Below are 17,531 nucleotides of genomic sequence, written 5' to 3'. Positions count from 1 at the left end.
CTCTCTGCTGAGGGACTTGAGGTTTCTTGTAATTGAATGCCCAAGAGAGAATCACTTTCTATGATGAGATATCAATGTTTTCCCCAGGCTGACAGAAATAGTGTCGGTTCGTCACAGCACCACTGTGTACGGTGATTTACCTGAGACTGAAACATGGGAAAAAGAACAAGCTCCATTATGAAAGTTAAAGGGACTGCTCACATCCGCTATATTTTTCTCTCATCCTACAAAGAAACAAAACAAAAAAAGGAAATTATAGTCATAAGCAGATTTCACTCAGTTGTTTGCACAGGGTTCTGTAGGTCTATGAGCTTAAGAGAAGATAAAAGGTAAATATTTAAAAGAAATTATTAAAAAAGATGAAGCTATCCCCTAATTTGTCTACTACTTATCAAGATGGAAAGAATAAATGAACTCACTTGATCTCACAAAAGGCAGAGGATGTTGCACAGTGATCTCACACAGGAAATACAACCTGTCAACTACTAGCATAGTTTTTAACCTGCCATTTAAAGCCCCACAAGAGTTTCACTTCATTTTCTTCTCAGTCATAAGTTTAATTCCAATACCCTCCTTGTCACCAGCTTCTAATACCAAGCAACCTGGCATAGTTCACTCAACAATCAAGCTTTATTAGTTTGATTTAAAAAAGAAAACAATCATTTAAAAGCTACACAATATTTTTGGCAGATTTTGAGAGTCTTCTTAGTTGGTATTTACACTTTTAGAGTACACTTTCCTTAATCAGCTTTTTGATCAGGTTTACAGTATCGAAGTCTACTTTCAATTTAAAAAAACATGGTTATGGTTAACTGTAATGCCCTGCATAAAAGGTCAGATAAAGGTTAAATTAACCATGATAATAGAGATAATAATCAGGATATCATATTAAACAGGTATATGATAAACAAAAGAAAGCCACTACCGTTTATTATTTTATTGTAGTGTAGAAAGATAAGCAGTTCCTGTAAATATTAACATACGCTATAGCTTTCATTTCTTTCCATGAAAGATAAAACAAAAACAGATGATACTGAATAACAATGAAGAAAAGAAGATTAGAAAACATTCTTTCAAATTTAAAAAAATTATTTAAAAAAATTTCCATTCACCAGATAAAACCATGATTAAAACCACTGTTTTTGTGTGTGTGTGTACACACAAAGACCATAACGGATCACATTTGAGATGATCGGAATAACTTTATATCCAAAGTGTGACTAAAAGACAAACTTCATTAACAAGCATTATTTGCCATTTTAAAGCCATTTGTAATTAGATTTATTTATAGGCCATAAAGCATCATAGAACACACAGACAGAGGAAGAGCATGTGATACACAGTCTTATGTGATTAACAGTATAGTCTGAGAAGTGTTTTTTGCGTAAATCTGCGCAGTCTAAAACTAAAAAACAGAAAGGTAAAAGAACAAGTCACCCATTAATGTATATAATAAGCCAACATTTTCAGGCTTGCATGATCGGTGCAATGAAATCCTCAAATGAAATATGAATTCTCTGCAAGTAGTTTCACAGCAAGAGCAGAAGAGGATTTACAGAGTTTTGGCATATTAGTGAAGTGATGTGACATAGAGCCAAGTATGGTGACCCACACTCCGAATTAGTGTTCTGAATTTAACCCATCCAAGGTGCACTCACCAGGAGCAGTGGGCAGCCATTATGCTGTGGCGCCCAGGGAGCAGTTGGGCATTCGTTATTGCCGGCCCGAGACTCGAACCCACAACCTTAGGGTTAGGAGTCAAACTCTCTAAACATTAGGCCATGTCTTCCCTAACCTATACTATATGAGTGTATGTGGAATGCACTCAGATGAACTGGCAAATAAACATGTGCAAAACACACAGGTAGCAGACTAGTGGGGCAGGCAAAAATAAACACTAATTTCTGTGAGAACAAGGAATCAGAGCCAGACCACAATACTAGCAACCTTCTGGAAACCAAACGCACTGAGCCAAACTACGCCTGGGACGGCCAACCAGCCTGGGTCCTGCCAAAGGGGTCTGGCTCATGCCAGCACCAAAGCAGCTCTCACTTAGAGCGGGAATTGAATATGGGGCAGCATGGGTGTCCGCTGAGCAGCAAAGATCACTTGCATGTCGTAGGCGCCCACTGACTCAGACTCACCTCAGAGTGTGAAGAAAGCTCTAGAGAGGAGCAGATGAGTCAGTATGAGAGAGGCGTTATTCAGCGCTCTGCTGCTCACTGGGCTTTTTCATGTGGGAGCAGACGAGAAATGCCTCTAATAAAAGAAGAGATCAGAGTGGATTCCCCACTGCTGAAGATAAACAATGCATGTAAAGTAATTACACATATTATTAAGAAAAACACTGGTGCTTGGCCATGTAAAATTCACCATTATGTAGGGCTTACTTGTTGGTAGGGATACAGTACATAAAATATAAAATGAAATATAAAATTTAAAAAGAAATAAAGAATAAATGAATGAATAATACATAATTCACCATTATGATATTAAAATTGTGGCCAGTATTATAAGCTAAAAAAAATAATAAAGTAAAATAAAAAATAAAACAAAAAACTAATACATAAAAAAATCTAAATCTAAAAAAAAAAATATATATATATATATATATAAAATCTATGATAAAATATATGATATGATAGAGCCTTTTACTGGGGCATAAATTTTTTTTTCCCATTTTATCTTAATCCAGATAAAAATTGTGATTTTGTTCCCTTGGAAAAGAACCAACACTTGAACTGTATTATGAATTCATGTGTGTTTTTCACATGTGTGAATCCATTTGCTCAATAATGAAAAGACACTATCATTGTTTACAAAAACAGCATTACTTCACTCTCTGTAAAAATGGGGCCATAATAAGAGAAAGCAAAACAGTACAACCATAAAGTTTTACTGGTGTTATTAAAATGGATTCTTGAGCTCACTTATTAAGCGCTCAGGTTTCTTAATAAAAGAACTGTAGCTAAACAGCGTCGAGGGTTTGGAAACTACACCAGGGGAACCAGATTTTACTATCAACGTTAAGCCGTGTTTGATCAAATCGCTTCTCTCACTAACACAAAAAACCATCAGCCTACACATATGCTGATCTTATCGAATGACAGAAGGTTGTCAGCAGGATTTTTAGATTAAAACAAATGTAATCATCACTGCATGCATGGAAGAACCATTATTTATGATTCTAGGTTAATGAAGCAAGACACAGCAAATGCATAATGGTTTTCAACAGACAAGTGTTGTATCTAATATCTGATCAGAATGATTCACTAACAGAACATGGTACAATAAAACCTAAGTGAATGGTTTTAAATTTTATTGTATTGTGTACATCCTTTCTTGTTGACCTTTGAACCCAGTAATTCTCTCCTGACAACAGCATTTTGGATGTCTAGTCATCTAGGAATCCAATAGAGTTAGCACAAACTCTCCCGTGAAAGATAGTACATAGTGGGAAATCCACACAATTTTATATGGGATCCAAAAAAAGTTGCTAGTGTATCTAGGTCGTTAGACTCAGACATTGTCACAAACGTGGCTGGGTTTATCACTAAGAGTTACTAGGACAGCAGGAGGAGTATTTTTAGAGGCTCACTTATTTGTTCCACAAAGGGCCTGCTTGGTTCCCATCGCATCCATAATGCCACCATGGTGAAAGTTTGGCACATTATGATAGATTGTGTGTGAGTGAGCGGGCCAGCGTAATCTCAACACGGCTGTTTGGAGCCACATATTGACAATAGTCCTTTTTGCTGCTATCAGCGTGTTTACAAATCTCCCCGGGTTCCCGTCCATGTCATGTCTGATTTCAGCCGGCATTCTTTGAGGACGCTGCAATCCATCAGTACAGGGCATGTTCAGCCCATTATCAGTGCACTGATAAGATAATCCAACAAGTCACTCTCTACACAAAATGTTCCTTTCGGCCTCTCAAACAAATGCACCAACATTCTGGGAAGAAAACCAAATAAGTTGCAAAGATGATTTTGAGCTTACAAAAACAAAATACTGAGAGTTTGAAAGGTCTAGTACTACAGTAAAAAACATTTCTATTGTACTTTTTCTAAAAAGGGGCGCCAAATATATTGGTAACTAGGGCTGCATGATAAATCACATGCAATTGTCATGCGCATCTCGTCAGTAAAGCCTGTTCTGTGATTTGTAGTAAATTTCCATCACGTACATTCAGATAGAGCAGCATTTAATACACAGAGACGTAGTTCGTTGACAAGCTATGCGATATCACATTCATAATAAAATGCAATTAATCTGAGATTATGAATGTGCCCTCCGTCCCCCTCTCTCCACCCAATACTTTCCTTTCTGCTCTAAACTGTCCTGTCTAATAAAAAAGACATTAGAATGCTGTGATGCCTAAATTAATTGAGCAAGGTTTAATTTACAGAACTACTTTGGTATGTTTTTGATATGAATTGTGCTAAAAAAAATTGAATTCAATAAATTTGTATATTAGATTTTCCTAACCCTAGGGTTGTGGGTTCGAATCTCGGGCCGGCAATACCACGACTTAGGTGCCCTTGAGCAAGGCATCGAACCCCCAACTGCTCCCCGGGCGCCGCAGCATAAATGGCCGCCCACTGCTCCGGGTGTGTGTTCACTGTGTGTGTTTACTGCTGTGTGTGTGTTCACTGCTGTGTGTGTGCACTTTGGTCGGGTTTAATGCAGAGCACGAATTCTAAGTATGGTCCCCAAACTTGGCTGAATGTCAAGTCACTTTCACTTTCAAATGTTGGGAAGTAGTTGAATTGGTTGATTTGTAAATTGATTTTAAAATATTATTAGTAATTAACATAACTTTTCTACTTAAATATATTTTAAAATGTATTGAACCAATTTTTTTAACGACAGTGTCATTAACCCGTCTCCTCAAACAGACGTCAAACAAGCATCCAAAAACTAGGCCATGTGGCGGCATATTCATAAGATCAAAGACAGCATTTTATCAACTCCGTTTTTCGAGGTTTTTATAATCTGATAAATTAGCTAGGTGAAATTCCCTTTAACAGAACATACAAACCACCCAATGACTAACATCTAGATAATAACTTACTCAAAATATTTATTTTCAGGCAAGTGATACAATAACTATTCTGATCACAGAAAGTCTGTTTGTACAAAATACATTCTGGCTGCCACAGTACATGCATTAACAAACCAGATGAGAGCTGAAATATCTGCAGGAGCCTAATGTCAGTCTGTACTGATCTCGAGGAATTTGCTGCAGTGCTGCGGAAAGTCAAACATCTCTTTCATCCTTTAACAGGGGTTAAACCAACATGATGTTCAGGCCAGCAGGCAACAAACACAGACAGGGGAAAACAATTAACCCTTTTATAACTAGTCGGTATTACATAGTTGTACTTTACTTGCCATAATAGGTTGTCAATCAGGAGAAATAACTTTGGGCTTCCACAAGCTGCTTTCAAGAGCCTGAAGCAAAAAACACCCTGCTAAACATGAAAGCGCTCATGTGACTAACAGTTTATTATAGGCAAAACAGAACAAACAGAGGACTTATAGTTCCAATAGTGCAGACACAGTTGATTTGGCTTAGCAGTTATTCTTCAGTTAAATGTCAGTCAGTCTTCAGGCTATCGCTGCCAACAATCCTGACACTCAGGTCAGGTGACTGCCGCTACACGTGACACATGTGAAGCCGGCATCGACCCTCTAGCTCTGGAATAACAGCATGAAATCCGAGAATGTCACACTCATCCTCACAAAGCCATTGCAATCCTGTCTTCCCGGATTCAATGCTAAGGCTACGCGTTGTTTTCTAGTAAGGGGTCACTGACAAATAGGTCAGCTGTTTCATCTGGCTCAGGGGGGCAATTGGGGATTGGAGAGAGGGATCGGATCTGATTATTTAAATAATGATACACAGCGCATGTGTTTACCAGAATTGCTGTCCTTTTGATTACCAATGTAAATGCCTCCCTATGGGTCTAAAATATTGTAATTGCTCCATCTGTGAGCTTGTTTTGAAGGTAATTAGACTGCGATGCTAAGAACTCTGAATCCTCCTTATGCATCATTTATCATGTCAATGATCGTAAGATATGGTAATTTAAACTGCTTTCCCTGTCAAGACTTGCGAAACATGTGCTGTGGATTTTCAATAAAAATTGTTGCATGGTTGATTTGAAAAGGCAAGCCATGACAATTCTGTGATCTCATAATATTCACAGCATTAAAGCAGTGTTTACGAAACACTTTGATATCAGCATTGGCAATCAGCCGATCAAACCACATTATTCAAATGATTATTCAAATAAAAGATACCTTTTAATTTTGATTAATATTTGATTCTGTTTTATGATTTAAAAGGGTCATATGATGCTTTTTTAAAAGATCATTATTTTGTGTATTTGGTGTAACAGAATATGTTGACATGCTTTAATGTAAAAAAAAAAAAAACACAGAGTCGTGAGACAGACACAGTGATGAAGCTCGTATGTGTTTGCAGTACACAAGCCACGGAGGGTTAATTCAGCTGACTCCACTGTGTGACCATCTCTCTCTCTCTCTCTCAAAACTCCTCATTTGAACAGTCAATAGCAAATACTTAAACTAATAACAAAACATACAGTAGCTTATTCAGAAGCACCAGATTGTCGCAGCAAAGTCAGAATAACCTCCTCTCCTAGGTTCACCAAACGGTTGCAATAAAATGTTCGGTAACACTTTAGAATAAGGTTCCATTAGTTAATGTTAGTTAACTACCTTCGTTAACATGAACTAAGCAAGAACAATCCTTCTACAACATTTATAAGTCTTAGTTCATGTTAATTTCAACATTTACTAATGCATTATTTAAATCAAAAGTTGTGCTTGTTAACATTAGTTAATGCACTGTGAATTACCATGAACTAACAATGAATAACTGTATTTTCATTAACTAACATTAACGAAGATGAATAAATACAGTAATAAATGTATTATTCATTGTTTGTTCATGTAAATTAATACATTAACTAACATTAACTAATGGAACCTTATTCTAAAGTGTTACCAAATGTTCTGTTATAAGTAATCTAAAAGATTCCTAAATGCATCTTCTTTAAGGAAAGCCAAATAAAATGATTTTGCCTAGAAACACACAGCTCTCCCTGACATGGCTGCTTCAACACTAACTGCAGTTACTGAAACCTCACCTTCTTTCTTTGCGTGAACATTTGGCAGGCATTACACAAATATTTCCAGTGACATAGGAGATGTAGGGGCGTGTTTAAATCTTAACTTTGATGAAGAATATCTCTTTGGTTTTGAGATTTTAGTCTTTGCAACTTCAGGGATCTTATCTATTCACAATCAGCTTGTAACACTCCAAAGAGAAAGAAAAACTTGAAATCGCATTAGCATCCCTTTAATACTGATTTTTGACTGATTTTATTCAAATATTTTCTAATAAAATTAATTAAAACATTAACCGTTTGATCACTTTTGAAATATAAAATTCAATTAATTTACAACAAATATTTTTTACTGTATTTAATATGAATAGATTTTTACTAAATTACTTTACATAACATAACTGACCTTACATAAACCCTATGTGCTCAATATCGGCGAGACAGGAAACATATAAAGGGATGCTGTAGTTCTACATAAGAAAAAAAAATGCTGAGTGCTAACAAGGTCACTTCAACCACTTCAACCATTAAAATAAGAGCCCCAGTGAGGCCATGAATGAATTAACACAACACAACACATTTACACCAATCAAGCATGAACTAATAGTGCAGATTTGGCATTCTTCAGAATTACTGTACAAACACAGAATCCAAACCAGTTCTGAGGATGCCCGAGGAGTATTGGAGCTGTGCCAGGCCAGGTACATGTGGGTGAGGTAAAAAAAAAAAAAAAAGAAAAACAAAAGGGAAAGTTCTACCATGTATGATTAAGAGAACTTGCTTACACCTAGACACAGTCATGAATACTGATTATGCAGATGCTGCACTGCAAACACAGATCACTATCAGCTGCTGACGGCTGAGGTTTTACTGCCGCAGCTGCACTCATCGCCGGGGGAAAACGCTCAGAGGCCCCTCAGAGAGACAACAGCCTCTATAGGACATTTAATTCTCCTGTCTCACAACGACAAACGGCATGCTGATGAGAAAAATAAAATGACAGGCAGGAACTAGAGGTATATTATGAACAAATTTCACTTTTCAGAACCATACAATAAAAAAAGAGAGAGAAGGCGGAAAAAAAGAATCCTGGGAAGAATCAAGAAACATACTAAGAATAGCTCGGGGTTTAAGGTGAATTCGGTGGGGAGTCTTGTGCTATAGAAGAACAGCATGTAAAGAAGAGGTTGCTGGTGGCAATGAGAGAAACAGGAGGAAGGGGTCAGACTGAGGAGCTAAAACTTCAAGCTGTTCCAAAGCTTCAGTGATGCCCACTAGAGAGACAAAAACCCAGGAAGGAAGTGATCCAAGAAACTAATAAAACCACATTTTTAGATAAAATTCTAACTGTTAAAAAAGACCTGAAGAGACCTGAAGATCTCAGATAAAGTAGACCCCGGCAAACGGAACTGAAACATGATTAGTTTGCTAATTTAACACTTGTTGTTATAGCACTGACAGATTTAATCTGGATGACATATTCCATGACACAATGGAGACTGAATGCTAAATGATTATTGGACAACCATGTGTCTACAGTTTCTTATGAAAAGATGAAAGGCAAATATGCTCGATGTATTGTAAACAGATGCCTTGTTTGCTTTGACTAACCAACACTTTGGTTTAGTTTAACAATGACCTAATGTTTAAAAATGGTGTCTGTTCACACAGAGGAAAAAAAAACACAAGGTTAAACCGCAAAGCAACAACGATTGTTTGACGAGGATTATACCTGGTAAATCCCTCCAGACCATTATATGGAAGTCACAGTGAAATGAACTTATGTACTTGTGCTGCCTATTTTTTTCCAAAGTGAAAGTCAATAGAGTTGAACACAGTGACGCATGAGACCGAGCTCACCTGGACTGGCCTCAGGCACACGCTTATGTTTCTCCATAACACTTTTACGCCCTGTCAGATTAAACCTGTAATCACACATCATAGCATCCCTCTTGTAGATAGAACACTGTCTGTTCACTGGTAAAACTTCACACTAGTGAGAGCAGCTGAGGCTAGCCACATCATCCGTGCAAGCCATTTAACAGCACTGAAATGTGTTGAAAGGAGGTGAGGTTACTACACCTTTAATACTAGATATTTAATAAAAAGTACTTTTAGTATGCAGTCATAATCCAGATTAGGTCATTAAAGTCATAATATAAACCAATAAATGTTATAAATATAATAAAACAGTTTATTATATTGCCATTTTATTATTTCTATAAATATTTATTGTTACTATTATCAAAATGCATATGATATATGTAGAGGCAAAACAGTTACTGCAGCACAACTGGAAATTGGGAGGGGGTAGTTTTGATTTGAAGTTTGATCAATTACCACACATTTTCTCTGAATTTAAGCATAATTGATCCAAGCTTATCAGTCACAGGTCAGATCATTGTTTAAAGGGACAGTTCACCAAAAAATGAAAATTCTATCATCACTGATTCACCTTCAAGTTGTTTCAACCCTGTATTAGTTTATTTCTTCTGTTGAACACAAAATAAGTTACCCATATTCTTAATAACAAATCTTATTCTGAGTTAAAAAAAAAAAAACTCTTTTTACATTTACAATTTTACAAATTGTAAACTCTGTTTACAATTAATAGGTTTTTGGGTGAACTATTACTTTAAGAATGCCTATTTGAGTCCATGTAAATGGTGACAAAATGTGTAATTACTGCATTTTACTTTTGTAACAAGTTTACAAGTTTATGAAGGATGATCACTCAAATTATGCTATAACCTTTCTGAGTACATGGCCATAATGTCTTGAGCTATATAAGGACATGACCAGGGCCGGATGGAGCCCGTCACAATCCAAAGCCTGGTGACCTGATCCTTTCATAAGGCATTACAGCACTTTCACGTGTGGCTCCCTCCCACCCCTCCATATGTTGGATGCCATGTTGGGAGGAACACCTGCTGTGTCATGTCGATCCAGCAGAGCGCTCCGCTGCCGTCGTTCCATTTTGAGACTGGGTGAGAATCTATAACCAGCTCCCAGCGATGACGTACCAATGAAGCGCAACAACCGCACAACACACACGTTAGCACCTAGAGCTCACATGATGTCCCATGTCCATCAGCTGGAATCACAATCAGGGCAGAGCGGTTGATCACCACAGAGTTAAATCATAGTCTTCTGATCAAAAACAAAACTAACAGCAACGCCCAAGTCCTTTTAGGTTCATTTCCGTTCTATCTGCGGTTTGTCTTTCACTCTGTACGAGATACATAAATGTGATTCAGTGTGATTCAATGACCGAGTAATCACACTTTAATAATCAGGTTAAATATGAAAGTCAACAGCTCTGAAAAGACTTTGAAAAGACAATGCTGCTTTATGATCAACCACTTTTGTCTAAATGCATGGACAGTGGCTCTAATATTTGCTGTAGTAATATACAGCATATTTATAAATATTGATGACAATGTCAACATTTAGAACAAATGGGCAAGATCCAAACAATTCTTTGAATTGGCGCATGAATTTAGGTAAAGTCCCAGCTCAATTTTCTTTATAGCTTATTAAAGAAAAAAAAACAGAATAGGTGGGTTGATGACAGAAATGGGGAAAAAATGTGAAGGAATGATTGTCTGGGTTTTTTGCTTCAATCTATTTTAGTCTCGTAGTAAGTTCTGGTTTCTCTTTCCGCTAAGAGAACTCGGATCAGGTGGCGTACTCCCTGTGGTGACAGAGATGCACGTGTGGTTGGAAATTACTGTGCTGTATTCAAATGCTGCAGAGGTGTGCATTACATTCTTGGCCACGGCCCACTGTAGGGGAGGGTCCCCACACATTTTCAGGAAGGAGTGAGTAATATACAGCTATCGTCAGCATAAACCCCACTTACGTGGTCAGTCAAGTGAAGAAAAACAACAGAAAAACATGACCAACATACCACAAAACCCGAGAAGTGCTTTAGCACAAATCGAAGGTGAGCTTAAGCAAACAGCTCACTTAAATGTAATTAATACATCCATATGATATCACACTAGGAAGAAAGTAAACACTTTATCACCTGTTTGTAACTTATTAGGAGCACATCCTGTCCAAGATCTACTCCTGTATATCAAAAGTTTGCATGTGCTGTAGAAATACATTTTGTTGCTAAAGTAGATTTGAATAAATAAATAAAACATATCTGGTATTCTTTGTTTTGGTATTATAATTCAAGATCATTGAGCCTCAGGAGAGTCGATGAAGCAGTTGGTCCAAAGTCATTTACCTCAAAGGGTGTGTTTTTGACGACTAGGACTACCAAATTATGCGAGTATGAAAGTAGTTTAACTGAAATTTAAAAAGGCGCACTCCACATAAACTCGATTTCAGATAGGTTATAAACCATTGCTCGAGGAACATGAGCCTCAGTGGAACCCACAGAAGAAACTTTCACTTGCGTTCCATTAGATAAGCAAGCTCGCATTCTGTTTAGGCGGTAACCACTGACGTCTCCTTTGAGGTTGTGTGACACACATTGACAGGTATGAGTCCCACCATGTTTAAAGGAGCAAAAACCAGAAAAGAGGAACCAGATAAAAGCTAAAATCCCCCGATGTGTTAAATCGGCGGAAAGGAACATTGAGACGCTGTCACGCTGCACACATTTGCCTAATTGCTGACACAGATCATTTATGTTTTCCAATTCAATTCTTGAGAAAAAAAAAGTCTGGAACTAATTTAGAATTTACTGTTGAAATCAGAGATGCTGAGGTTACTAGTAAACTCCACATCAGATCTGGTTTCTCCAACCACACCACTTATTATTATAACCTTTTATCACTTATTACTTATTATTTACCTCTTATTTTGATCACTTTTTCCATCCAATGTCTCCAACAGAGCTCAAAATGTGGACAAAACAAACAAAACAATAAGTCACAGCCTCCCTGAAATGTTTTAAATAAACTAGGATTTCATGAATAATGATTAATCACTGCAGAGGCTAGACAGAAGAAGGGAAGAGAGTCAATGAAAAGAGGATGTCCCCGTAATAAAACAATGAAATATTCCAATATATCTCAGGTTCCTTAGTTAGTTCAGGAATTCAATCAAGGGGAGAAAAGAGTTTACAAAATATTTAGTAGAACAGCATTGTGACATTTCACTGGTAAAGATAAGATTATAAACAAATTAAAAATAAATCTCTTGCTCAGAAAATGCAATGTAACATTTAACTGGTAATAAGACAATTTAATATTCAAAATTTGGGGTCAGTGTGATTTTTTGTTCAAAAACAGTCTCTTTTGCACACAAAAGCTGGAATTACCCCAGTCAAAAACAGCAGTGCTACCTTAAAGGGACAGTTCACATAAAATAGAAAATTCCATGTTTATCTGCTTACTAGGGTTGAGAATCATTAGAAATTTCCCATTCCATTGAAATCATTAAACAACTATTACAAAAATAAGGGTAAGGAAAAATGTAGAATACTCAACTACTCAATGCTCAATACTGTTTATTACTCACTGTCAACTTAATGTCAACTTAATTTAAAGGTTGGCAATGTCAAAATTCAACATATTACAGTCTACAAATTTTCAGCTTCCGATTCCGGTTCCATTTAAATGAACTATTATGTTTTTTACTATTGTACTTTCATTGAATGTAGCGTTGCTGGAAGGTAGTGAGTAATTTTGAGTAATCCTAGTCCATCAGCCAGCATGTGTTTTAAAGCTGATGTTTTTTACACTATCAAGAACATTTAGCTTTTCCAGCAGGAATAAACTGGTTGGCTAAATGGTCCCTTGAGGTTTAAGGCACTTGTTAATTTCCCTTTATTTATTAAATATAAACTGTAATACTTATAACCATGTATACACACAAACTCCATAAAGCCCCTATTTTACAAATAATAATGCAGTCAGGAGACGGTGTGATGCAATGAGTGGTTTCCACATGTTTAAACATTTTAAATGCATAAAAATAAAGATTTTATCACTCTTGAAATGACCTGTATACTAAATAATCGAACCCTCATATCTACACAAAAATATCCGTCTGTTTATTCAGTGGGGCAAGCTGAAGTCAGTATGTATATTAATAACAATATGGAGCAAATATAATGTAATTTAGAGGCGGAAGGTGCTGCGCGCTGCTGGTACATGTACAGTCAGACAAAACGACGTGCACAGATATCAAAGGTGCACATACAGTTGTGGGAAACGTGTTCGGCAGTTAAAAACATGACGCAGCGGGCAAATCTGTGGAGTGCAGCTCATTGGAATGGAAACGATGTGCTCAGTAATTAAAGACGTAGTGCTGCGTTACTGTTATTTGGTTTGTGACATCCTTTACAGGAAACGCAGAATCATCAGAACAGGGCAGGGCTGTTCACAGTGTTTGGTCACACGTCGCACCAGAACCAAAACTTCGAAATTGCTCACGGTTCCTGTGAACCTCAGTTTCCAAACCTAATGTTTACCTCCAGGGCATCCAAGATGTAGGTGACTTTGTTTCTTCAGTAGAACACAAACAAAGATTTTTCACAAACCGTTGCAGTCTGTCAGTCTTATAATGGAAGTAGATGGGAATCATGGCTAAAACAAAGAACTAAAAAAAAAAAAGAAAAAAAAAATGAAACCCTGTGGCGATACAATGATGTGTAAAGGCACAAAATGATCTGTCTGTGCAAGAAAATGAACAGTAGTTAAAAAGGTTTTTTTTTTTTTTTTTTTTTACCTCTGATTCACACAGTGTCCGAACTGTTAGGACTCTCCTGAGCGCGTTCTCAGCAGCAGGCGCGTGAGGCGTCTTCATCTTCTTGCTTGATGGTGGATCACAGACTTATAAGTGGTTTGTGTTGTACTGAAGAAACAAAGTCACCTACATCTTGGATGCCCTGGGGGTAAACAGATAAACATCAAATTTTCATTTTTAGGTGAATTATCCCTTTTATGTAATTTTAAGGAAGCCATGATATTTAATCTTCAAGATTATTTGAGGAAGGACAGCATTTACTTGAAACATAAACGTTTTGATATATTATAAATGTTTTACTGTCACATTAATACATCCGTGCTGTATAAAAGTATACATTTCTTGAACAGGCTAAATAAATGGTACTGACCCTAAACTTTTGTACAGCTGTTAATGAACTGTCCAGTTTGAAAGTCACTAGAAGTTAATTTCTCTGCTTACTAAAATAAGATGCAAACATTTAGTGAAGTGACTGAAGAATCTATTCCTAAATATAAAGTCAAGTAAATGTAACTCTTTTGTATCTTCACCGACAGCCAATATCAAAAGACACAGCCTAAGAAATTTCAGTAACACTTTCTATGAAGCCCGTATTTATAATACATTATAAGGGTATTCTTAAGGCATTAAACACACAATGAACATCATATTAAATCTACTTCATTTACAGTAAAATGGACTGTATAAAATCTTGACATTGTTTAAGATCTGCACAGTATCTTACTACAGCTTGTGAGTGGTTAGATATTGAGTGTTTCCTGTGGAGCGTATGCCATTTAACTGATGTGAGATTAATACTGTAACTGAAAGAACATGCAATATTTAAATGGTTACATTTTATTTACATGGTCCCCTTAATCAGTCGACTATGAGCGACTTTGCAACTACATGTCAACTAACTGTCATCATTAGAGTATTAGTATGCTAAAGAATGGTAGAATCTAGTATGGTAGAATAAGCTGATGTATAGTCAGTTTATCTGTTGGTTGAGCATCAAAATAAGTGTTAGCATATACTTACAGTAGCAGACATTCTAATACTCTAATGACTGCTAGTTGATATGTAGTTGCAGAGTTACTTATCATCAGCTCTCTAAAGGGTGCCATCAAAATAATCATACAATAAAAATAGTTCAAAGCAAATGTGTCATATTACAGAGTCATCTAATCTGATATCTGTTCTTATGCCTGTTTGAGAGAATTTATTATTATTATTACTACTTATAAGTGGTATTTGACCGCTTTGAATAAAGTAGCATCAGAAAAATGGGAAGATATAAGACTTAATACATTATAACTATGAAAAGTATAATCCATTGTAAAAGTGGATGCTACGTGTTCATTGTGTTAAATGATCATACTCTTAAAAACTATAACCACAAATAAGTAAATATTATAATATATTAAACCTGTTGATAAAACATATTATACATTTTTTTATAATGCATTATGCATTCATTATAATGCCTTAAGAATACCCTTATAATGTATTATAAATACGGGCTTCATAGAAAGTGCTACCGAAATTCCTGTCTATATGCCTTTCGGCTTAAAGAAAAAGCCCAATTGAAACATGCACATCGACCTGCAACTAAACATTTAAAGACTCTTCACTCCCAAAGAAAACCAGACCACAGGTTTACAGCAGAGATAATACTACTCTTTTATTCACACAACAATATATCCCAAGACATGCAATAAATACGGTCACGGTCACCATCTTTAAAGAAAAATGTCCTGTTTTACATGCATTTACATATGAAAGGCACACAGATACCTTTCTATTCCAAGTTTCAATTCCGCACAATAGCAACATGTTCTTTTTCTGGCCCCATCACATCAGACAATGGGATGTAACAGCAAAATGATAGAAGGGGAAGTATTAACCAGCCAAAAACAAGAGAATCATATGAAACCCAAAATGCCAATCGCATTGAGAACGCATAAGTCAGGGTGAGAAGTCCTGCTGCTTCAGGAAAATAAACACATTGCATTGTTATGGAAGAATTATGAATACAATACGCTCTCTATTCGTATCAGGCAGGTGGTCAAGTGGTGGTGGTAGAGGACTGTGTTCATTCTGCCAGTTCAGTTCTTTAACAAACCATAATCTTTATATGCGTGTTTGAGGGTGATGCAAGGACAGTCTCTAGTTAATATTTCCAGAAAAACATGCATTTGGCATTAGCATGCATTTTATTGTGAGTTCTCACTACTACTTGATGCGTCAAAGATAGTCTTCATTCATAAAGTCCATAACACGGATGTTAATGAATGTATGCTCTGAGAAAGAATTGGAGGACAGGTCATTCATTCATTCATTCATGATCCGGGTTCAACTCTACACTGTTCACAAGAGAACACAAAAGGAAACCGCAAACTGTTTTTGATGAATCTATAAACTAAAAACAGTTGATATGAAAATCAGTAGTAATATATTAATATGAGAAGTCAGTATAAGAGGAGATTTGCATTGCAAATGTTAACGGCCAAAGCATCATTCTGACTATTTAAACTATGATAAGACCTGCAGAAACTTGAATGCCGGTATTTCCAGGCTTTATGGGAAAGCATGGGGAAATAACATTAATTTTAATAGTACAACTGATATGCTCATGAAGCAGAAACGTTGGAAGGAGGTCAAGGATTAAAGTCCCTGTGAAATCAAAATTAAAGTTTTTTGGGTGTTAGTATAAATATGTTAGTCTTAAAGGTGACATATCATGAAAATCAGACTTTTCCAGGATTTATCTCTAGGTCTATAATTGGGTCCCCGGTGCATTTACCAACCAAGGAAATGTGAAAAAGATTAACCCAGTAACTTTGCCTTTTTCGCAAGTGTCTGAAAAAAATTAATGCATCCGATTTCACTCCCCTAGGTGACATTGAAAAAGGATCTCATTATAATATTACGGCCCCTTAATCCATAAATGTAATACTTACAGATTCAGGATTACCAACACTATAAATAAGATACGGCTGAGACTGGTCACATGTTCACAGTAGTATTTCCTGTACGGTGCTTTCGATTGGGGCAAATGAGGTGTGGTTTCGTCTGGTCACGCGAACAGCGGAAGTGCTCACAGTCTGATCTTGTCCTGAGATGAGATCATATGCACGAGTCGGCATGTATTAAACACTTTTAAAACTACACAGCCTCAGCATGATTATGATCCTTATTTTTTTTAGTACTGAATCTAGGGAGTGGTCTGTCAAATCTGGCTTTACCGAGCTCAATGGCCCAAGCAGATATAAACAAAATGCTATTGGCTATTTTAAAAAGGGGGCTGGGCTGCTTGATATGTCCCGCCCTGTCTTCCTGATCAAGTTGAAATTACGCCACCACATTGAATAATGCTGCATGCAGTGTTCCCAATTTAGCTGTATAGTTTTCAGAAAAAAATGGTGTATGGAAAAAAAAAAAGACTACTCACCTGGAGGCTGCTTTTATTGTCACGGGTGATTTTAAATCACTCCAACTTAAAGACAGTGGCCCCCAAATTCCATCAACATGTTTCCTGCCATACTAAAGGAGACAAAACTTTGATGGAGCTTACATTGTGACCCCACCCCCCACCTGGGACAATCTGATCACCTTTCTTTGTTTCTTACCCCTAAGTATTCACCCCTCATCAACCATAGCCCCCTTTACACTGCGATTCCGGAA

The 17,531-nt window shown here is 36.7% G+C and overlaps 1 long non-coding RNA gene across 4 annotated transcripts in view; it reads right to left on the bottom strand.

The window, feature by feature from the left end:
- The window catches only part of LOC127950721 (uncharacterized), a 48,939-nt gene that overhangs the window by 8,785 nt on the left and 22,623 nt on the right, over nucleotides 1-17,531 (bottom strand). For 2 of the 4 annotated variants that reach the window (XR_008152520.1, XR_008152522.1), the window contains exons 2-3: nucleotides 13,848-14,007; nucleotides 13,591-13,718 (exon numbers count right to left, since the gene is read on the bottom strand). This is a non-coding gene — a long non-coding RNA (uncharacterized LOC127950721). The remainder of the gene's footprint in view (nucleotides 1-13,590; nucleotides 13,719-13,847; nucleotides 14,008-17,531) is intronic. The other 2 variants (XR_008152521.1, XR_008152523.1) reach the window with 2 other exon arrangements.

This window comes from Carassius gibelio, chromosome B2 (genome assembly GCF_023724105.1).
Source record: "Carassius gibelio isolate Cgi1373 ecotype wild population from Czech Republic chromosome B2, carGib1.2-hapl.c, whole genome shotgun sequence".
NCBI classification, from domain to species: domain Eukaryota; kingdom Metazoa; phylum Chordata; class Actinopteri; order Cypriniformes; family Cyprinidae; genus Carassius; species Carassius gibelio.
Note: the sequence above shows the minus strand (reverse complement) of the source record. Positions and strands in the feature narration are given on the sequence as shown.